Source organism: Triticum aestivum, chromosome 7A (genome assembly GCF_018294505.1).
Source record: "Triticum aestivum cultivar Chinese Spring chromosome 7A, IWGSC CS RefSeq v2.1, whole genome shotgun sequence".
Classification (NCBI taxonomy): domain Eukaryota; kingdom Viridiplantae; phylum Streptophyta; class Magnoliopsida; order Poales; family Poaceae; genus Triticum; species Triticum aestivum.
In genome coordinates, this window is record NC_057812.1 from 521,641,741 (window position 1) to 521,665,946 (window position 24,206).

The 24,206-nt window shown below is 44.9% G+C and overlaps 1 pseudogene; it reads right to left on the bottom strand.

The window, feature by feature from the left end:
* Positions 1-20,518: 20,518 nt before the first annotated feature.
* On the bottom strand, positions 20,519-23,630 carry LOC123147958 (berberine bridge enzyme-like Cyn d 4; annotated as a pseudogene).
* Positions 23,631-24,206: the final 576 nt, after the last annotated feature.

Sequence of the window (24,206 nt, forward strand, 5' to 3'; positions counted from 1 at the left end):
TAGATTGCACCATATCTAATAAAGTACGGTTACGATGTTCGGACACACCATTACACTGTGGTGTTCCAGGTGGCATGAGTAGTGAAACTATTTCACATTGTTTTAACGGAAGGCCAAACTCGTAACTCAAATATTTTACCTCTGCGATCATATCATAGAAACTTTTATTTTCTTGTTACGATGATTCTCCACTTCACTCTGAAATTCTTTGAACTTTTCAAATGTTTCAGACTTGTGTTTCATCAAATAGATATACTCATATCTGCTCAAATCATCTGTGAAGATCAGAAAATAATGATACCTGTCGCGAGCCTCAATATTCATCGGACCACATACATTAGTATGTATGATTTCCAACAAATCTGTTGCTCGCTCCATTGTTCCGAAGAACAAAGTTTTAGTCATCTTGCCCATGAGGCATGGTTCGCAAGCATCAAGTGATTCATAATCAAGTGATTCCAAAATCCCATCAGCATGGAGTTTCTTCATGCGCTTTACACCAATATGACCTAAACGGCAGTGCCACAAATAAGTTGCACTATCATTATTAACTTCGCATCTTTTGGTTTCAATATTATGAATATGTGTATCATTAAGATCGAGATCCAATGAACTATTTTCATTGGGTGTGTAACCATATAAGGTTTTATTCATGTAAACAGAACAACAATTTATTCTTTTACTTAAATGAATAACCGTATTACAATAAACATGATCAAATCATATTCATGCTCAACGCAAACACCAAATAACACTTACTTAGGTTCAACACTAATCCCGAAAGTATAGGGAGTGTGCGATGATGATCATATCAGTCTTGGAACCACTTCCAACACACATCGTCACTTCACCCTTAACTAGTCTCTATTCATTCTGCAACTCCCGTTTCGAGTTACTACTCTTAGCAACTGATCCAGTATCAAATACTGAGGGGTTGCTATAAACACTAGTAAAGTACACATCAATAACATGTATATCAAATATACTTATGTTCACTTTGCCATCCTTCTTATCCGCCAATCACTTGGAGTAGTTCCGCTTCCAGTGACCAGTCCCTTTGCAGTAGAAGCACTTAGTCTCAGGCTTAGGATCAGACTTGGGCTTCTTCACTTGAGCAGCAACTTGCTTGCCGTTCTTCTTGAAGTTCCCCTTCTTCCCTTTGCCCTTTTCTTGAAACTAGTGGTCTTGTCAACCATCAACACTTGATGTTTTTCTTGATTTCTACCTTCGTTGATTTCAGCATCACGAAGAGCTTGGGAGTTGTTTCCGTTATCCCTTGCATATTATAGTTCATCACGAAGTTCTACTAACTTGGTGATGGTGACTAGAGAATTCTGTCAATCACTATCTTATCTGGAAGATTAACTCCCACTTGATTCAAGCGATTGTAGTACCCAGACAATCTGAGCACATGCTCACTAGCTGAGCGATTCTCCTCCATCTTTTAGCTATAGAACTTGTTGGAGACTTCATATCTCTCAAGTCGGGTATTTGCTTGAAATATTAACTTCAATTCCTGGAACATCTCATATGGTCCATGACGTTCAAAACGTCTTTGAAGTCCCGATTCTAAGCCATTAAGCATGGTGCACTAAACTATCAAGTAGTCATCATATTGAGCTAGCCAAATGTTCATAACGTCTGCATCTGCTCCTGCAATAGGTCTGTCACCTAGCGGTGCATCAAGGACATAATTTTTCTGTGCAGCAATGAGGATAATCCTCAAGTTACGGACCCAGTCCGTGTAATTGCTACCATCATCTTTCAACTTTGCTTTCTCAAGGAACGCATTAAAATTCAACGGAACAACAGCACGAGCCATCCATCTACAATCAACATAAACAAGCAAGATACTATCAGGTACTAAGTTCATGATAAGTTTAAGTTCAATTAATCAAATTACTTAAGAACTCCCACTTAGATAGACATCCCTCTAATCCTCTAAGTGATCATGTGATCCAAATCAACTAAACCATAACCGATCATCACGTGAGATGGAGTAGTTTTCAATGGTGAACATCATTATGTTGATCATATCTACTATATGATTCACACTCGACCTTTCGGTCTCTGTGTTCCGAGGCCATACCTGCATATGCTAGGCTCGTCAAGTTTAACCTGAGTATTCCGCGTGTGCAACTGTTTTGCACCCGTTGTATTTGAACGTAGAGCCTATCACACCCGATCATCACGTGGTGTCTCAGCACGAAGAACTTTGGCAACGGTGCATACTCAGGGAGAACACTTCTTGATAATTTAGTGAGAGATCATCTTATAATGCTACCGTCAATCAAAGCAAGATAAGATGCATAAAAAGATAAACATCACATGCAATCAATATAAGTGATATGATATGGCCATCATCATCTTGTGCTTGTGATCTCCATCTCCGAAGCACCGTCATGATCACCATCGTCACCGACGTGACACCTTGATCTCCATCGTAGCATCGTTGTCGTCTCGCCAATCTTATGCTTCCACGACTATCGCTACCGCTTAGTGATAAAGTAAAGCATTACATCATGATTGCATTGCATACAATAAAGCGACAACCATATGGCTCCTGCCAGTTGCCGATAACTCGGTTACAAAGCATGATCATCTCATACAATAAAATTTAGCATCATGCCTTGACCATATCACATCACAACATGCCCTGCAAAAACAAGTTAGACATCCTCTACTTTGTTGTTGCAAGTTTTACGTGGCTGCTACGGGCTTAAGCAAGAACCAATCTCACCTACGCATCAAAATCACAACGATAGTTTGTCAAATAGACTCCGTTTTAACCTTCGCAAGGACCGGGCGTAGCCACACTTGGTTCAACTAAACTTGGAGAGACAGTCGCCCGCAAGCCACCTATGTGCAAAGCACGTCGGGGAAACCGGTCTCGCGTAAGCGTACGCGTAATGTTGGTCCGGGTCGTCTCGTCCAACAATGCCGCCGAACCAAAGTATGACATGCTGGTAGGCAGTATGACTTATATCGCCCACAACTCACTTGTGTTCTACTCGTGCATATAACATCAACATAAATAACCTGGCTCAGATGCCACTGTTGGGGAACGCAGTAATTTCAAAAAAATTCCTACGCACACGCAAGATCATGGTGATGAATAGCAACGAGAGGGGAGAGTGTTGTCTACGTACCCATGCAGACCGACTACGGAAGCGTTGACGCGGTGTAGAGGAAGTAGTCGTACGTCTTCCCGATCCGACCGATCCAAGCACTGTTACTCCGGCACCTCCGAGTTCTTAGCACACGTACAGCTCGATGACGATCCCCGGACTCCGATCCAGCAAAGTGTCGGGGAAGAGTTCCGTCAGCATGACGGCGTGGTGACGATCTTGATGCACTACAGCAGCAGGGCTTCGCCTAAACTCCGCTACAGCAATATCGAGGACTATGGTGGCTGGGGGCGCCGCACACGGCTAAGGACTAGATCACGTGGATCAACTAGTGTGTTCTTTGGGGTGCCCTGCCTCTGTATATAAAGGACTAGAGGGGGGAGGCTGGCCGGCCAAGGGAGGGCGCGCCAGGAGAGTCCTACTCCCTCTGGGAGTAGGATTCCCCCCCCCCCCCAATCCTAGTTGGAATAGGATTCCTTGAGGGGGGAAAGAGAGAGAGGGGGTCGGCCACCTCTCCTAGTCCAAATAGGACTAGGGGAAGGGGGGAGGCGCACAGCCACCTTGGGCTGCCCCTTTCTCCTTTCCACTAAAGCCCACTAAGGCCCATATAGCTCCCGGGGGTTTCCGGTAACCTCCCGGTACTCCGGTAAAATCCCGATTTCACCCGGAACACTTCCGATATCCAAACATAGGCTTCCAATATATCAATCTTTATGTCTCGACCATTTCGAGACTCCTCGTCATGTCCGTGATCACATCCGGGACTCCGAACAACCTTCGGTACATCAAAATGCATAAACTCATAATAACTGTCATCGTAACATTAAGCGTGTGGGCCCTACGATTCGAGAACAATGTAGACATGACCGAGACACGTTTCCGGTCAATAACCAATAGCGGGACCTGGATGCCCATATTGGCTCCTACATATTCTACGAAGATCTTTATCGGTCAGACCGCATAACAACATACGTTGTTCCCTTTGTCATCGGTACGTTACTTGCCCGAGATTCGATCGTCGGTATCCAATACCTAGTTCAATCTCGTTACCGGCAAGTCTCTTTACTCGTTCCGTAATACATCATCCCACAACTAACTCATTAGTTGCAATGCTTGCAAGGCTTATGTGATGTGCATTACCGAGAGGGCCCAGAGATACCTCTCCGACAATCGGAGTGACAAATCCTAATCTCGAAATACGCCAACCCAACATGTACCTTTGGAGACACCTGTAATGCTCCTTTATAATCACCCAGTTACGTTGTGACGTTTGGTAGCACACAAAGTGTTCCTCCGGCAAACGGGAGTTGCATAATCTCATAGTCATAGGAACATGTATAAGTCATGAAGAAAGCAATAGCAACATAATAAACGATCGGGTGCTAAGCTAATGGAATGGGTCATGTCAATCAGATCATTCAACTAATTATGTGACCTCGTTAATCAAATAACAACACTTTGTTCATGGTTAGGAAACATAACCATCTTTGATTAACGAGCTAGTCAAGTAGAGGCATACTAGTGACACTAAGTTTGTCTATGTATTCACACATGTATTATGTTTCTGGTTAATACAATTTTAGCATGAATAATAAACATTTATCATGATATAAGGAAATAAATAATAACTTTATTATTGCCTCTAGGGCATATTTCCTTCAGAGCCCCCGAACGCTATCGGAGTGACGGTGCGACACCGCGGTGGTGATGGAGAACGGCGAGGCCGGCGACAGGGGCGCGCCATCCCATGCGGTCGCCCTGGGGGCATGTTGATGTCGAGCCCCCGGGCGCGGTCGGAGAGACGGCGCGACATCGCGGTGACGATGGTGAAGATGGTCCCGCCCGGACCGCGGTTCCGCGGCAGCTTGCCCCGCGGTGGGCGCCAACTATCGTGGTTATCTCGCGGGCAGGTTCGGGAGGCGACAGATGCCACAGGGTGGCTTGACATGAGGGCAAGACTGCATTGGAGATACGGGGATGGGTTTAGGCAAACAACACGCGGTGGTTTACCCAGGATGGGAGCTAGCTAGTGTGTGGCATGTGGTCGTGGCCTCTGGCCGAATGAGTGGGTGCCCATGCGTGAGCATGTATGCATGTGTCTGTATGAGTGGATGGATGGATGGATATGTGCCCATATATAGTGTGGAGCTAGCTTATGAAGTAAGCCATGTAGGCATGGGTGTGTGCTTGAGATGTAAGCTACAGTGTGTAGCTTACATCCCAAGCCATGCTTGCTTGCATGCTAGGCTAAGTTTTGTCCTGGGGCATTTTATAAATCAATGCCCGGGGGACAAAGTACACTGTAGAGGATGTCGTGCGTGACGAGGGAACAACATATGCTTTATCAGCAACAGTGCCCGCGGTATGGCCGTCTTAGTTGACTCTGCTAGATTTCAGCCGGGTGGGCTCAACCCAGACGGGCCTTAACCCGGACGGGGTTCAACCCAGACAGCTCGACCCGGACAGCTCGACCCGGACAGGCAGAACCCGGCCAGGGTTAACCCGGACAGGGAGAAACCGGCCAGGGGGAACCCGGACAGAGTCAACCCGGCCAGGGTTAACCCGGCCAGGGTCAACCCGGCCAGCTCAACCCGGCCAGGGTTAACCCAGCCATGGTCAACCCGGCCAAAGTCAACCCGGCCTGGGTCAACCCGGACAGGTCAACCCGGCCAAAGTCAACTCGGCCAGGGTCGACCTAGCCAGATTCCAGCCAGCCGAGCTTAACCCAGCCAGACTCCAGCCAGCCAGGGGGCACTCCCCTGGCAATGTTTTGAAGTGTTGTTTCGCTGTCTTGGGCATACCCGGGGGTCATCCCCCCATCATTGGGGATGCTCGGAAGGCATCCCCTCTTTCGTCTTCTTCTATCGGTAACTTTACTTGAGGCTATATTTTTATTCACCACATGATATGTGTTTTGCTTGGAGCGTCTTGTATGATTTGAGTCTTTGCTTTTTAGTTTACCACAATCATCCTGGCTGTACACACCTTTTGGGAGAGACACACATGAATTAGAATTTATTAGAATACTCTATGTGCTTCACTTATATGTTTTGAGCTAGATAATTCTTGCTCTAGTGCTTCACTTATATCTTTTAGAGCACGGTGGTGGTTTTATTTTATAGAAATTATTGATCTCTCATGCTTCACTTATATTATTTTGAGAGTCCTTTCGAACAGCATGGTAATTTTCTTTGGTTATAAAATTAGTCCTAATATAATAGGCATCCAAGATGGGTATAATAAAAATTATCATAAAAAGTACATTGAATACTATGAGAAGTTTGATACTTGATGATTGTTTTGAGATATGAAGATGGTGATATTAGAGTCATGCTAGTTGAGTAGTTGTGAATTTGAGAAATACTTGTTCTAAAGTTTGTGATTCCCGTAGCATGCACGTATGGTGAACCGTTATATGATAAAGTCGGAGCATGATTTATTTAACGATTGTTTTCCATATGAGTTGCGGTCGGGGACAAGCGATGGTCTTTTCCAACCAATCTATCCCCCTAGGAGCATGCACGTAGTACTTTGTTTAGATAACTAATAAATTTTTGCAATAAGTATGTGAGTTCTTTATGACTAATGTTGAGTCCATGGATTATACGCACTCTCATCCATCCACCATTGCTAGCCTCTCTAGTACAGCGCAACTTTCGCCGGTACCATAAACCCACCATACACCTTCCTCAAAACAGCCACCATACCTACCTAGTATGACATTTCTATAGCCATTTCGAGATATATTTCCATGCAACTTCCTCAAAATGAAAAAGAGAGGATAAAATGACTTCCTCAAAATAAAGAAATATCGGAGATTTAATGTTAAAATCAAATAAAAAATTTATTCAGAGTTTTATCGCTATTTTATTTGAATTAGGAAAAATATGTGTTTTTCAAAATTGCATTTTAGGTCCAAATAAATGTTCACCTTGTCCGGCCTATTTTTAGAAGACGGGAAAAATTTATTTCGGGATTTTTGGAGTCTATTTAGTACTTCTTTTCTTTCTTTTTCTGCACAACGGAATTGTTTTAAAAAAAAGGAACCGACTCTGGGCCGTACCCGAGCGGGACTCCGCCCGGGGGGGCTTTATACACCGCGCCACCTGAGCCCCGCAGCCCACCAGCCCACCGCCGCCGAACCCTAGCCGCCGCCCACGCCAGCCTGCCGCCGCCGCCGTCGCCGCCCGCTGCCGCCGCTGCCCCGCCGCTGCACCGGAGCCGCACCGCTGCCGCCGTCTCGCCGGATCCGCCGGAGGTAGCCGCCGCCGCCTCAGTTTTCGCGAGAAAACCGAACGGTTTTTTTCGAAACGCTAGATCCGATTCGGTTTATTTTTTTTGGTTTAGTTATTTAGCGACCGCCCGTTCATACGTTCATTTTAATGAAAGGTTTTCACCGTTTAGCCGCAGACAGCGAATGTTAGTTCGTTAGCCTATTCGTCAGTTTTTCTTTTTCTTGGATTTTCCGCGATTATTTTCGCTCATGATTTCCGATCCGATTTTTGTTTTAGTTTATCTTTTCACTCGTTTATCGGAATCAGGCGATTCAAGCGCCTAGAGTTTCGTCTCGAAGCCATCTTTCTGTTTAACCAACTTGAACAAGATTTTGCTACTGTAAAATTTGACTTTAGTCCAGATTAGTAAACGAAGCTTGTTTCTTTCGCCGCTTGAGTTTTGTTGTTTCGTTTGATTTCATTCTTTTTGCAAACCGGAGTTCTTAAGTTGAACTTTCTGGTTAGGTCTCTTATTTGAGTTTTACCCGTGCCCTTGCTTGATTGCTTATTGTATGCTTGTTTGTTTGCGATAGAGTACCCGGAGTGTGAAGCGTGCTACTACGAGTCTCTAGGTTTCGCGAATCATCAGCAAGGCAAGTAACACTTTGATCATACCTATTTACTACGCAGTTTTATTGCATTAGACCAATCCTCAAACAATTGCATGGTTAGTATCTGAATTAAATTGTGGGTTGGGAAGTAGTTGAGGTAGTACCTATTCACCTGTTTATTATCAAACCTTTGGGAGTTACTTCTACGTTGCTTATATTGCTATGCTATGTTCGTAGACGTGGATTGGGTTTGAGTGTATTCATGACAGATGTGAGTATTGTTAATTAATGGTTAACTTAAGGTGGCAACTTTAATACACATCTGGGTGGATTGAGGCACCTGGGGAACCCAGTGATTGCCTGTTTTTTTGGAAATCTCGGGGTACCGTGTGATTCTCCTATGGACTGCCACCCAGGCTCAAAGGGATCATGAGATTATTCATGCTAGAAACTTCCGTGTGCAGCCACAAGCCATTATGGGCTCTGGCATAGTTGATTAAGTCGTGTGAGCTCTTACAGTGGTAGACTAGCAGATGTAGGGGATGTAGGTGGTACTGTCTAGCCATCGTAAGGTGCTAACGCTTCTGAAAGACTGTGTCTCGGTCATCCGTTTCTCAAACACCATGTAGTGCGAGAAAATCCAACGGAGGAGATCGAGTCTTGTGGGAAAAGTGCGCAAACCTCTGCAGAGTGTACAATCTAATCATGGTTAGACGTGTCTCCGGTTATGGACATCTTGAGTATCTAGTTCTTGGATTATCATGTGGATCTCAACACTTTTAATTATAAAATTTGATTGGGTTATTATTATACCTCTTAATTGAGATTGAGATGGGGTTTACCATTCTCAATGTTTAACAACCACCATGATAGTTAAATAGAGTTTATTCCTTTGTTGTAGGGGAAAATTGGCTTTTCGCAAAACATATTAACCATACAGCCTCCACCAGCCATATATGCATGTAGTGATAGCATTATTCTGTTCATTACTCTTTTGTGTTACATTGCCAGCATATTCCATATGCTGACCCGTTTTCGGGATGCAACGTATCATGTTGCAGACTTTTCAGACGACGAGTAAGGAGCCTTAGGTCGTGGTCTTTCACTTAGTGATGCCATTGGAGTTGATGGACTCACCTTATCTTCCAAGCCTTCCGCTGTTACCGTATTAGATGGCCTTAAGCCATATTTATTGTAATAAGTTCTCTTTTGAGACATTGGATGTAATAAGTGTGTGATTGCTACTCTGTTATAAATCCTTCAAGTATTGTGCATGTCAGCATTACCGATCCAGGGATGACACTGATGCACAGAGATCAGACTGTTTGAGGTCTGGTTGCTACAGAGAGCAATTCTAACAAGTCATAGCATAATTTTGGCTCTCTCAAATAAGTGTGTCCAGCAAGGATAGATGACACAAAATAATAAGCAAAACAAGCAAAGACTCATATCATACAAGACGCTCCAAGCAAAACTCATGATATGTGATGAATAAAAATATAGCTCCAAGTAAAATATCGATGGTCGTTAGAAGAAAGAGGGGATGCCACTCGGGCACCCCCAAGCTTAGTTGCTTGCTTATCTTTTAGATAATGGCTTGGGATTCCATGGGCATCCCCAATTTTAGGCTCTTCTTACTCCTTATTCCTTCATCCATCGTGATCTCACCTAAAACTTGAAAACTTCAATCACACAAAACTCAACAAAACCTTCGTGAGATCAGTTAGTATAACAAAGAAAAACACTACTATAAGTACTGTTGAAAACCCATTCATACTTTATTTTTGCATTATATCTACTATATTCCAACTTTACTATAGCTAATACCCTCCAATACAAACCATAGATTCATCGAAATAAGCACACAACGCAAAGAAAACAGAATCTGTCAAAAACAGAATAGTCTGTAGTAATCTGAAAACTTTTGATACTTTTGTAAGTCCAAAACTTCTGAAACATTAGGACAACATGAGAAATTTGTATATAAATCTTGTGTACAAAAATCAGGATTTTATCGCACTTATGTTAAAAATGGAAATTATTTTTCTAGACGCAAAAGTTTCTGTTTTTCAACAAGATTAAATTAACTATCACCCAACATGATCCCAAAGGCTTTGCTTGGAATAAACACTAACTAAAACATAAGAAACACAATCATAACAGTACCATAATTGTGCAAACACTCAGGAACAAAAATAAAAACACAAAAATAAAATTTATTCATTGGGTTGCCTCCCAACAAGCGCTATCATTTTATGCCCCTAGCTAGGCATAAGATTTCAACGATGCTCACATGAAAGATAAGAATTGAAACACAAAGAGAGCATCATGAAACATATGACAAACACATTTAAGTCTAACATATTTTCTATGCATAGGAATTTTATAAGCAAATGAATTATCAAGACAAGAAACATCTAACATGTGCAAAGAAGAGGAATAAAACAATGACGATCTCAACATAACGAGAGGCAATTTAGTAACATGAAAATTTCTACAACCATATTTTCCTCTCTCATAATAATTACATGTAGGATCATAATCAAATTCGACAATATAACTGTCACATAAAATATTCTCTTCATGATCCACATGCATGCAAAGTTGATACTCTTCCAAAATAGTGGGATTATCAAATAAAGTCATGACCTCTCCAAGCCCACTTTTATCAAAAATTTCATAAGATTGAACACTCTCCAAATATGTGAGATTATTTTTAGCTAAAAAGTTGACACTCTTCCAAACCCACTTTTAATATTATCACAAGCATATTCATTATGAGGTTTAAATAAATTTTTAAGATCGTAAGAATCATTATCACCCCAATCATGATCATTGCAATAAGTAGTGGACATAACAAAACAAGCATCCCCAAGCTTAGGGTTTTGCATATCACTAACACAATTGACATTAAAAGAATTTATAATAACATCATTGCAATCATGCTTTTCATTCAAGGAGCTATCATGAGTCACTTTATAAATTTCTTCATGTAACACTTCATCACAATTTTCACATTCATAACTCTCAAGCAAAACTTCATAAAGATAATCTAGTGAACTCAATTCATTATTGATTGGTTCATCATAATTGGATCTTTTGAAAATATTAGCAAGTGGATGAGGATCCATATCAAGAGATTTTTAGCAAGCGAAGATGCAAGCCAGTAGAAGACACATGGCGCACAAGCAAAGAAGAGATTTGACAAGAAAATGGCGAACGAAAAAGAGAACGAATAAAATGGCAAAAATGTTGTGAAGTGGGGAGATGAAAATGAGAGGCAAATGGCGAATAGTGTAAATTGCAAGGCGAGACGGGATGAACACACCTCGACCCTTTACCGACAGAGGGGTCACATTCCGTCGGCCGAAAGATTCAGCACACCCGAGCACCAGAGCACCCCTCCCGAGCACGCGGGGCTCGAATCCATGACGGCACAACGAGGACACCTGTTGCCCCCCCCCCCCGCTGCACGTCAGGTCGTCGTCGTTTGCCTCAAAGTGCCACCTATGCCAGATTCAGTGCGCAGGACCCACATAACTCCCACGTTGGCACCAGCCTTCCATGCTACCACCGGGCTGACACCATGCGCTCGTTGATACATCCTCAATGGATCTATATTTTTTACTGTTTCATGCTACAATTATACCATAATGGCATCATTTTGACATCATTTGTTATTATTTTTCTAAACTAACATGTTAATTCAGTGTCTTGTGATAATTCTATTTTTGGACTTTTGATGAAACTCAATATTATATAACACAAAAAATTAGGAAAAATACAGAAAAAAAATCAAGTTGGGAAGCTTCGAGAGGCACCTGGCCCCACCTATCTAGTGGTTGGCCGCATGGGCACACGGGATTATGTCCCAACGCCTCTCGACGCTCACGCATTTATATTGCTCCCAAAACACTAGAAATAATTATCGAGGATGTTTTCCACCGTCACATCTCCCCGTTTCGCCGTGATCCAATCTGGAGGATTTTTGGTACTCTACCGGAGGGGGAATTATCACGATGGCCATCTACATCAACCATACTGAAACCATGATTGCACATGAGTAGTTTTTTAGACTGTGAGTCCATAGCGGTAGCTAGATAGCAATCTCTCTCTTGCTTCAATACAATGATCACATTAACTACCCCTGCACGATTGAGATCTATCTGATGTAATCTTTATTGGTGTGTTTGTTCTGGTGTGATGAATTACCACTTTATGACGAATGGATAAGGAGGCAGCCCACCCAGCACTATCTCTACAACGAGTGGTTCCTTCCTTCTTATCTCCGTCTCTCATGAATTATGAATGGATACGGAGGCAACCCGACCATGGGAAACGAGGTAGCAGGTGACGTCGTTGCAACCGAGTCAGTCATGGGCGCCGCCAATTCCGCCTGCATGGCCGCCATCGACCTCGTCCATGTCATCCCTGACCATCATCGGTCGTCTCCCAGCAATGACGGAGTTGAAAACATCGATGATGATGCTGCTATGACATCATCTTTGACTGGAAAGTTTCTGCAACATCATCCATATTACAAAAGTCCTTCCGCAACATCATCAATTTGCAAAAAATGAAGATGAAAAGAAAATCTGCAAGACAACTTTCATTGCAAATGCTTCTGCAACAAGAACTCTATTGCAAAAGATTATGTGACACCTTGTTTGTTGCAATGATGAGGACAGTGTTGAGCCGCTGGATGACACCAGATCTAACGGTTGCCGAGGCGGAGGATCTTTTAGAAAGATCAGCTGGTCGACACGTAGCAGCCATGCTTTATTCATGGATTCTATCAGTTTTTTGCTACATAATTTGTATGCTTTTCGGTCTATTAGTTTTGCACTAGTCATGTTTAGATGAATGATCTTCAAGAGGGAGTAATGTATGTTAGTGGGGCTCAATTTAAAGTAATCTAACGCAATGACAGAAAGTGAAAAATGCTCGTATTGTGTTGTTGGCACTAAGGATAAAAGATAGTTTTCTTAGTTGTCCTTTAAAAACAGGGCGAAGACAATATACTATCTACATCATATCATCATACTTAATGCAATAATTTGTTTTACTTAATACTTTGAGATGCATAATTGGTAGCGGTCTTGGAATGGTGTATTAGCTATAAATGTTGTTCGACTAATGATCTATGGATGTTTTGACATGATTTTTATATGAAATTATGTCATTTTTAACATACTCATAAAAAGTGCAATTTAGTCGATACACAACTGTAATTTGTTCATCATACCATGTTATATTTGGTTGGAGAGATGCCACTAGTGAAAATATGGATCCTGGTCCATTCATACTATTGCTTTCAACCTCAATCAACATATTTTTGTTCCATCTACATTTTGAATTTACTTCTATTGCAATCAATACTTCCAAACACAAGTTGCCTTAATCCTTATAACTAGCAAGGCTAGTAAGAGCATCCCCAGCCGTTCACCCCCCCCCCCCAGGACGCTGAAAAAGCGCCGTTTGGGGCCAAACCGGTGTTTACTTTCTGCGTGGGGGCGATTGTGTTCCCAGTCGCCAAATCAGCGCAAACTCGGAAATTTTGATTCAAATTTGTACAAACACGACACAAACTCGACGATTTTCATTCAAATTTGTACAAAAAACAGAAAGCAAACAACGCCTACTATGCCTAGCCCTACAACAACACCGCCCACCTTCTACATACTGAGGAGCCTATAGAACCGGGTGTAGTAGCCGTCGCTGTCATCGTCGTAGCCGCCGCCGCCCTATGTCCCGCCGGAGCCGCCGTCGTCCCTGCTGCACCCCTGACCAGGGTCGCCAACGCGCGGGGGGTTGGACGGCCCGGGCGCGTCCTCGTCATCGCTGTCGAGGACGACGATGTTGCCCTCGTCGCGTCCGCGGCGCCGGGCCTTGATCTCCTCGTAGGCCCGGCGCTGGCGCGCCACCTGCTCGCGGACGTAGTCCTCCTTCGCCCACTTGAGGGCGGTCTCGTCGGCGGCGGCTATCTCCGTGTGCTCCTTCTTGACGGGGAGCAACCCCGACTCGGTTTTTGGCCGGACGAGGTGGAGGGAACGAGGGGAGGGGCGGCCGCCCTCGTTGATGACGAGGGCGCCACTGCTGGTGCGGCGCCCAAGCGACGTCTCCTGCGGCTCCGGCTTGACGGGGCGGAGCGCCGGCGACTCGGAGGAGAGCGAACCGAAGCTACCGCGAACCGGAACCCGACAACGAGGAGGTCGTCGCCTCCATTCGCCCCAGCATTCAGGAGCTACCGCGGCAGCGAGAGAAGGACGGGGCCGCCGGGTACTCGAGGCTCGACGTGTTACCGGTCTCGATGTGGTCGAGGACGGCCTCGAGGGCGCGGACTGGCACGCCCCACCATTCGCGCCGCCCGTCGGCATTGAGGTGGACGCGGGGGATGGTGCCGTTGGCAGAGGCAACCTGGTCTTCGTGGCGGCGGTCTAAGTACACCGTCCACAACGTGTGGCTGTCGGCGGCATATCTCGGCTCATTCCGCTGTGCCTCCGACAGCAACGAGCGGATGCGGGCGATCTCGGTGCGTCGTTCAGTCCCGGTGGGCACCGGGGGCACTGGGACGCCGCCGGTGCTCAGCCTCCACAAGCCTGGCACCCGCATGTCTCGGGGCGCCGGGTAGTCGGCCGAAGCCGTTCGCCATTGCGGCGTCGCCTGGGTAGCGCTCGGCCATTGCTCGTCGGCGGCGGGGGAAGAGGGGGAGAGTGGCTTCTGTGGTGAGACGAGGCGAGAGAGGAGGCAAGGCGGGAGTGGCTTCTGTGGCGTTCACCGGCGGAGAGATCGTCTTTTATAGCCGAAGTTGGGCGGTGAGAACCTGCTCGCCGGGTGCCGCGTGGCGGGAGCGGGCGGGACGCGCGTCGCGGCGCCTTCACTGTGCCGCCCGTGAGGCATCAATGGGAGGCTAACCGGCGCAACAGTGCGACATGCTTGGCATTGATTTCCGCGGGAACTGAGGCGGTGAGGACGGTGAAGCGCCGTGTCGCTGACTCAGCAGGCCCATTCCCTTTCGCGCCAAAAAACGATTGCCCGGCGCCCACGGGCACCCCCCAGCGTCGGGTTTGGCCTGGGTCCGTCGACGCCAGTTTCTGCCCAAACCGGCAAAAAACGGGCTCTTGGGGGCGCGACTGGGTCGTTTTTTGGCCGTCGACGCTAAAAAATGGCCGGCGGAGGGGGGTTGTTGGGGGCGCAGCTGGAGATGCTCTAAGACCGACAATCTTATTTGGGCAACGTTCTATATTTGTGTGTGCAGGTGACAACGATTGGTTGTAGTCTAAATACTCTTACTTGGTTCGATAAATCGCTCCTTGCTGCAAACCTCTACACTTGGGGCCCAACGCCTTCCCAGACTTCCCAGATTAGAGGAAGCTTGCCTACTTATGGCATTGTTATCGGGAAGATATTTGCTACCACCATACATCCTACTCTTCTTTACTTTACTTCCTTATTATCTATCTTGCTTAGTTACTTTTTATTAATTATTTTTCTTTTGTTTTCCAAAAAAGACAAAAATAATTTTATTCCAACAAGTAGTTATTTTGTTTTACCTTGTTATCATGGCTAGTTCTTCACTTTCCACTACTCCCCCTAAGCTAGAAGTTCTTCCCTTTCCACCACTCCCCTGAGCTAGAAGCTCTCTAGTTTGAGCAAGAGGATGGAGAAAGTTTAAAAGATGCTTGGTATAGAATCTGAGATGCTCAGAATAGTTCTATTACCAAATGCTCAACTGATATGCTCATAAGAAACTTTTATGAGGTTGCCCCTAGTCCCGGCCTCCTTCGCCTCCTCCTCCTCCTCCTCTCCTCACAGCCGCCAGCGGGTGCCATCGGGCTAAGCTCGGCAGGCATCGGCGGTAGCAAGGCCTCTCCTCCTCCCTCGCATGGCAATGGGGTTGCAGGGCTCAACCGATCGGCGGGGACGCGGAGCTTGGTGAGGGACACATTAGCGGAGCTGTGTGTGGCGACGCTGCAAGTGCGGGTGCGCGTCGAGGACGTGGTGGATTCACGATGCGGTTAGTGGTGGTCGGTTGCGCTCTGCTTCGTGTACAGGCTGGCGTGAGGCGAAAGGGTATTATTGAATTCATGCTCCAGCCAACTCAGCCAAAAGTCCGAACTGATGAATGGAGGCCTTAGACATGGGTGAACTGATGAATAGAGGCCTTAGACATGGGTTCAATGTAGGCCGCAGAATCGTTTTTATAAAACTGCGTTGGCAGGGTCTTGAACTCAAGACCTCTTGGCTGGGATACCATATTGAATTCATGCTCCAGCCAACTCACCCAAAAATCCAAACTAATAAATGAAGGTGAACAATATATTTCAACGGGTAAGACTCGATGGGTTGCAGCATACTGCAGGTGGTGAACTCAAGTGCAGGTGGTGAACTCAGGTACCTTTCGGTTGCAGCGTATCAGCATCTTTGAGCGTGCTTTGATCATGGTGTGATGCTTCTTCGGCTTTGGGTGCAGTGGAATTGTTTGTCTCCTATCTATAGAGATACTAAGCTCCCTCGAATTGAAGCACTCCGGTGCTTCGAGGGTTGTGGGGGTCACTAGGACCCCACGCGTAATTGTGTGTTATTTAGTTTTATTTCTTCTTCTTTTTATTTTATTTTTCATGTTTTAATTCATGAGCATTTATTAAAATTTGTGTACTTTAAAAATCATAAACATATTTTCAAATTCTTCAAATTCATTAATATTGGTTACATCTGTTGATATTTCCAAAGTTCATGGTCATTTAAAGTTTGTGCACGTTTTTTATTTTTTTTATTTTTTATTTTGCAAACATTTTCAAAACCATGAATATATTTTAAATTCATGAATGTTTCTGATTTTTTTGGTTTTTAAAAGTCATAATATTTTTAAATTTTCTTAAACATTATTTAATTAAACTAACCTTTTCAAATAAAAGAAGATTGGTGATTTTTTCTAAGCTAGCAGTGGGGTGAGCGAATAAAAACTAAACGAGCGAGAGGGGGAGGTAGCCAAGCTGAGCGAGCAAGAGTTTCGTGTGGTGACTCCTGTGAGCATCCCGGTAGCAATTTCATGGGTTTAACGTGAAATAAGAACTCCCAAGAGGCTTAAATAATCACCATCGGGCTGACACTAACATCTAAATATGCAAAGACTTCACAACCAGGCATCAAATAACTCCTCTCTTCTGTTAAAAAAATCCAACAACAACCCAACACGGTATACGAACAAAAAAACACCATCAATAAAAAATTAAAACACAAAGCCCACACAGATAAAATCAAAACAAACAACTGATCGTAATCTATCCCTAATACTAAAGCACGGATTAACTCTGTGGGTTCACCCTCACAATGCGCTTTCTTTTCATATTATAATACGCTTTTACGATTTATATGGATAAAATCGTAATATAAACGAGGTGGTACTAATAGCAGCATGATTGTCAGGCTGTCCGTTGGCCAGCTCGGCCCAGCAGTGCAATGCGAGGAGGTACGTGGGCCTGCAGGATGTCCATTGGCCAGCTCGGCCTAGCTCCAGTACAACACTAGGAAGAAAAAAGATACTCCCTCCGTTCCTAAATATTTGTCTTTTTAGAGGTTTTAAATGATGACTACATACGGAGCGAAATGAGTGAATGTATACTTCAAAATATGTCTATATACATCCGTATGTGATGACTATTTGAAATCTCTAGAAAGACAAATATTTAGGAACAGAGAGAGTACTTGCAAGAGGAATCGAACTCAAAACCTTGCAGGCGATACGTTTGACGCCAACCAACTGAACTATGTCCATCTATGTTGATTGGATACGGTTGGTCTTATTATCAATTAGTACCACCTCGACTTTTTACAAGCACAGCCATCAATTTATATACGCGTTCAAGTTACCTGTCATCAATCACCTTAATAAGTCAGCTTGCAAATTGGTGATCGGAGGATGACGAGTGGGTGCCCAGAAAGGAAGTAATGATGAAGAAAGGAAGGATTCTTGAAAAAGGAAGAAAACATCAAGGATAAATATGGTGGGCAATCAAACAAACGGGGCAAGGAGGAATCGGTACTATGTGGGATAATTAAGAGACGGCCTAATTGGATGCTTTAGAAAGATGGGCAATTAAACAAGGCAATTAAGAGATATTCCTTCCTAAGACACGCCTGCATAATATAATACGATTCCTAAAATGCACGGTTCAAAAATATGATGGGCAATTAAACAGCGATATTAAAAGAGATGCCTCGGATAAATAAGAAATGGAATTCAGGCTAATTAAGTGTTGGGGCAGATTTTGTGTGCTAGCTGATTATAAGTTTATCTCTCTCTCTCTCTCTCTCTCTCTCTCTCTCTCTCTATATATATATATATATATATATATATGTATGTATGTATGTATGTATACCTATTTTTTTATTATTAAAGCAAGGTGATATTCTTAGTTTCGTCCTGCATTTGATCCTACCTTACATGAAATACATGCGGTGGTACTAATTTCTATAGCAAAGTTTCATATCGGCTATTAAAAAGGTTCGTATAAGCTGGGTTGGGCCTGCGTTCCACTGGGGCCTTCACACGTACGTTGTGATCAAGCCCCCCAGGTTGTTTCAGTATTGCTTCTCAAGAAAAAAAAAGATTGTTTCAGTTTTTTTTTTGGTAAGAATCCTACCTTCTCCCGCAAGGGATTGAGCAGGCAATCGAGCTCCTTCCGTTTTCTATGCCCTCCCATAAGTTGTTTCAGTTTTCTTTTTCTAAACAAAAAACCTGTCGTCCGGCTGGGGCTTATGGGCCAGTAGACACGTCTCAGCTTTTAATGGAATCAAAAAAAAACTTCTCAACTAGCGTAGGCCTGTATGTGATGCGTTTTTTTGTCAATAGTCCCACCTTGCTCAGTTAAACTGATTACCATCAGTTTATATACTTTCTCAAATGATTGCCATTAGTAGCCTTGGGAAATAATCAGTGAGCTCATAAAATGGGATTAGCAAAACAGTTTGTGAACTACAATAGAGTTTACTGATTCATACAATGTTTGCTAATTCAGAAAATATTCATGAATTTAAAAAAAATGTTCGTCTATTCTAGAACTGTTCAACGATTCTAAAGAAAATGCTTAAAAACCATCCGAATATTAAATAATTTTCATGATTTTAAAAAATATTCGCAAATTCATAAAAATGTTCATGAATGATCGAAGGTATGTAGTTAAACAGTAATGCTTCTGAATGTTTGTGACTATATACCCGCATGAATTTTAAAGAATTAACTACCGGGGTGGATTGAAATATTATGGTATGTTTTTTAAAATACGCTTCTTGACATTCAGAATAATTCTTTGAATTACCAAGTTTTTTGACAACCACGATATTATTTCAAAAATATGCACATTGCTTTGATTTGTGAATAAATTTAGAAAAAAGAAACATTTTAATGTATTTATGAACAAAATTTTGAAATCATGCGATGAGACGTGAATAAAATGTGGTCATCGTGATTGAACATTATGATTTTTTTCTCCGTTGCAACGCGTCGGACCCTTTTTTCCTAGTAATCTATAGATATAAGAAAAGTTAATTCACTAGTGAAGAACGGCGCCGCGAAGCGCGCGTTAGCCCCTAGTCCTTTACGGGGTCGAAGCTCCATGGCCTGGAGCGAGAGAGCAGACTCTTGCCCTCTCCGACAATGGCTTGGTGTGTTTAGTGTGTCAGGTCCGATGATTTCCCTATGTCGCATGGCTTGGAGCAAGAGAGCAGACTCTTGCCCTCTCCGACAATAGCTTGGTGTGTTTAGTGTCGGGTCCGATGATTTCCCTATGTCGCATGGCCCGGAGCGAGAGAGCGGACTCTTGCCCTCTCCAACAATAGCTTGGTGTGTTCAGTTTGCCGGGTCCGATGATTTCCCTATGTCGCGTGGTTCAGTTCCAGTTTGGTAGTCTTTATAGCATCTTCTTAGGTGTGGTGTCCCCTGGTTTCATGCTTGGCTTCGGGTTGATGGCGTTCTCACCATCAACTTGATTGTCATTTTCCTAAGTTTTGACTTGCTTTTAGGGCATTCTCTCCATCACCAGTATCAGTTTGACCGTTTATGCTTTTACATAAAGCAAGGTGAAAGCCCATTTCGAGAAAAATTCGAATTGTCAGGCGCTAAAACTAGGTTCCCGGGAGTTTGCCAAGGTACTCAGATGTTCCAAGCCATTCAGAGACACCTCAAGAATGACAGCTACCTCGAAGGTAGCACACGTGAACACTCTGGAGATAGCAGACATGATCAACAACATCAAAGAACAATCAAGCTCTACCTCTGCACCTTCCTATATCACTCCCAAAACCTCCTCTACCTCTACTAAACCCACCACGAGAACTTGCAATACCTCTAATAATAAAAAAACGTCTTCCTCTTCCTCAGAGGTACCAGTATCAGAAAAATTCTCATGGACAAACTCGGGATCAAGGCACTCGGACAATGCACTCTTGCCTTGATTCCCCATTCTGGATTTTAGCATCAAAGGGAAACCGTAGTAGCAATAAAAAGATCACACCTAGCTTGTTAAAGTCTCTGAATAGCAACAAAAAAAAAAGAAGTCAAATATCATTAACAGTTTTGTCCATCTCTACATTAATACTCCCTCCGTTCCATATTTAGTGTCGTATTACCAAGATTTACTCCTATTGAACTACAAAACGTTGTATATCTAGTTACAGAGGTACTTCCTCCGTCCCACAATATAAGATCGTTTCTCAAGCTAACATATTTTGAAAAACATTCTTATATTACGGGACGGAGGTAGTATCTTACAAGCCATGTCATGTAAATTGGACCGCGCAGAATTTGAAACACTAGGGAAACACAGTAGTACCCACCACTATCTCCAAATTCTTGTGCTTCACTCTATTGACAGCCTTACCCATAACCTTCTGATCAATATCTGTTCTGCCGCTTGACCTCCTTTCCTCCATAGATACATCTTTTACCTTTGTTCCTCCTTAAGTTTTCTTTCTTTCAACTCCATCACCCAGCTTGGACTCTAACACATGATCACCATCTCCATCTCCATTATCAGACTGTCCATTACCAAAACTTTATGATACAACACCTTCGTTCATCTCTGGTAACTTCTATCCTAAATCCTAAATTCATGGCATAAGCCTCAGCATCCATATCCTCTGCACCTTCTAATCCCAGATAATCAGAGCCATTCTCTTCAACATTCTCACTAGCATCATAGTCCACCTATGCCTCCCCCTCTTCCTCACGATCACCTTCTACATCTGTCATATTTGTATCCAGAGAACTTTTCTTATTTTGCTCTCAGCAGACTGGTTCAAACTATACCCTGCTCTGGATTTCCTTAGAAGCCTTTTTCTTTAGAATTTTTTTCTCATTAAGCTCCAACTCCATTAGCTGATCTGAACCAGGTTGACTGGAAGGAACCTCATCACACTCATAGAAGCAATGGATTGAGGAACACAACTCCCCAGCACTGTCTTATCGTTCTCCATGCTTGTTGGATAATGACACTAATTAATTTGCTCCAAACTGTTCTTCCGGGGAAAGGTGGTCATTCAGAAGTAATATGTGTAGCATTAGGATAAGCAAGCCTTTGTAGTTTATGTGTTGTGGAATTGTGAAGTACTGTTATTTAACTATGTTTGTTTTAAACCCCTAAAAACTCAAACTGATGGGCAGAACCAGTGACTTGGTAGAAACATCTGCCAGTCTGTGATCGCTCGCCAGTCAGTGTAGACTACCCCTCGACGGACTGGAGGTTAACAACAGGTGCTAGACCCGTTAACTTGTTAACTTGTAACTCAAAAGAGTACACAAAGTTTTCAAACTGCAGGAACATGAGGAAAATGGGCACTCCTATATATCGACTGAGAGGATAAACTCCATTATTTTCCTATTGCCAAAGTAATGCATCTGGCTCACGACTAAAAAAAAACTTGTGACAACTTAATACCATCTAATCATCACGGACTTGAAAAAAGGTCTTTCAAAAGAGCACATATCTGATCCCATCCCAAATAACAGCCACGCTCAAATCCTTTTTGTTTTCAAAAATTGAAGTTGCCCTTAGAAAAACAAACCTCCAATCACATGGAGGTCCATCCCTTTGCAGCAGGAAGAGGTGGGATGCTCTGCTCATTTCTAAAGAAGTCATCAGGATCCACCATGGCCTTGACTGCTGCCAACCTCTCAAAATTGCCCTTGAAGTACTTCTCCCCCCAAACTCCAGCCTTTGCATAGCTGGTCACATTGTCGCCCAATTCATTCCTGCCAAGATCCAGGTCTCTGTAGTTCACATACCCTGTTCTTGGGTTCTTGGATACATATGGCTCCATCTGCTTGTACAGACCCCTGACCCAGGCCATATGCTTATCAAACGCATCTGTTCCATTCTCAGACCAGGAGGAGTAGTATTGTAGGTTGTACAGATTCCCCTTCCGGTGCGGGAAAGGCGTCGCAGACGGCGCGACGCTCCCCATTCTGCCACCGTAGGGATCTAAGATGAGGATCCCGGCCTCCTGCTTCGCCAGCCATGTCCATGTGCTCTCCCAGGCGTGCAATGGGATTGGCACTTGCACGTAGTCGGACTTGGCTTTCACGTAGCTCTCCGGCTTGGTACCCCTGTCTAAGAGCAGCTCTAATGGCTTGGAGCTGGAGTGGAACGCGAAGTACACGGTGGATTGGATCCAGTTGATCTCCTCGCAGTCAGCTCGCACCATTCCAAGATCAGAGAAGTGAGCTTGCATGAGACTGGCGAGGTGGCCACATCGGCCAAGAAACAGGGACTGAAACTGAGCCTCCTGGTTATGCACGATGACCCGTAGATATAGGTCCGGGGGGCAGGGCCGGCGCGATCTCTTGCCATTTGGCTATGAGATGGGTGGCAGATTGGTTTCTTGACCGACGGATGGTGAACACCGTGACCGACTCCGGCACGCGCACGAGCCGGAGCTTCCAGGACAGCACGACGCCGAAGCTCTCGCCGCCGCCACCCCTGATGGCCCAGAAGAGATCTTCACCCATGGCGGTCCTGTTCAGGAGCCTCCCGCCGGCGTCCACGAGGACGGCGTTCAGGACGTGGTCGGCGGCGAGGCCGTACCTGCGCATTAGCGTGCCGAAGCCGCCGCCGCAGAGGTGGCCACCGACGCCGACGGTGGGGCAGACCCCGGCGGGGAAGGCGAGCGCGCGGCTCGCGGCGGCCACGGCATAGTAGAGCTCGCCGAGCGTGGCGCCGGACCCGACCCAGGCCTCGGCGCGCGCGGGGTCGACGCGGACGGCGCGGAGCGCGGCGAGGTCGAGCAGGGCGAAGGGCTCGCGGGGGTCCAGGGAGAGGTAGGAGAGGCCCTCGTAGTCGTGCCCGCCGCTGCGCACGCGCACGCGGACGCCGTGCAGACGGCCGCAGCGCACGGCGGCCTGGGCGTGGGAGGCCTCCCCGGCGGCGACGATTGCGAGAGGCCTTGGGGTTCCCGGCGTGACGAATCGGAGGTTCCGGACGGAGGAGAGCAGGAGCGGGGAGTAGGACGGGGAGGGCGGGGTGTGGAGGAGATGGGGCGGGATGGCGGCGGCGAGGCAGCGGAGGAATGCATCAGCGGCGGAGGAAATGGATGTGTTGCAGGGGAGGATGCAAAGGGCCAGGAGGAGCCGCAAGATTGCCTCTGTTCTTGACATGTTTGATGCTGCCAGTATGTGGGAGCAACTCTCGGTCGGTTTGGATGCAGAGAAACATCCGAATCCGACGTTTAGCAACGCATGTTCATGTTCTGCTCACATGCTTAATCTCCTCTATTTTTTAAAAAAACTTTCTATTTATTCATTTTCAATTATGTCTATACAACAAACACCCAAATTAAAAATAATTACACTCAAATCCGTAGACCATATAGCGACGCCTACAAGCATTGAAGTAAACTGAAGGCGCGCCATCATCATCGCCTCTCCTTCATCAAAGCCGGACAAAACTTGTTGTGGTAGACAATCGAGAAGTCGTCGTGGTAAGGTTTGATAGGACCAGTGTAACAGAATAACAACCGCCGCCATGAAGAGACACGTAGATCGAAAGGATCCAACCCAAAGACACACGAACATAGACCGAATCCGAATAAATCCACCAATGACAACCATCGATCGAATCCCGCGAGATCCCCCGAAGACACATCTCCACACGTCCTCCAACGATGCTAGATACACCACCGGAACGAGGCAAGGCGGGGAGAACCTTATTCCATTTTCAGGGAGCCGCCGTCATCTCGCCTTCATGAACAGAACACAA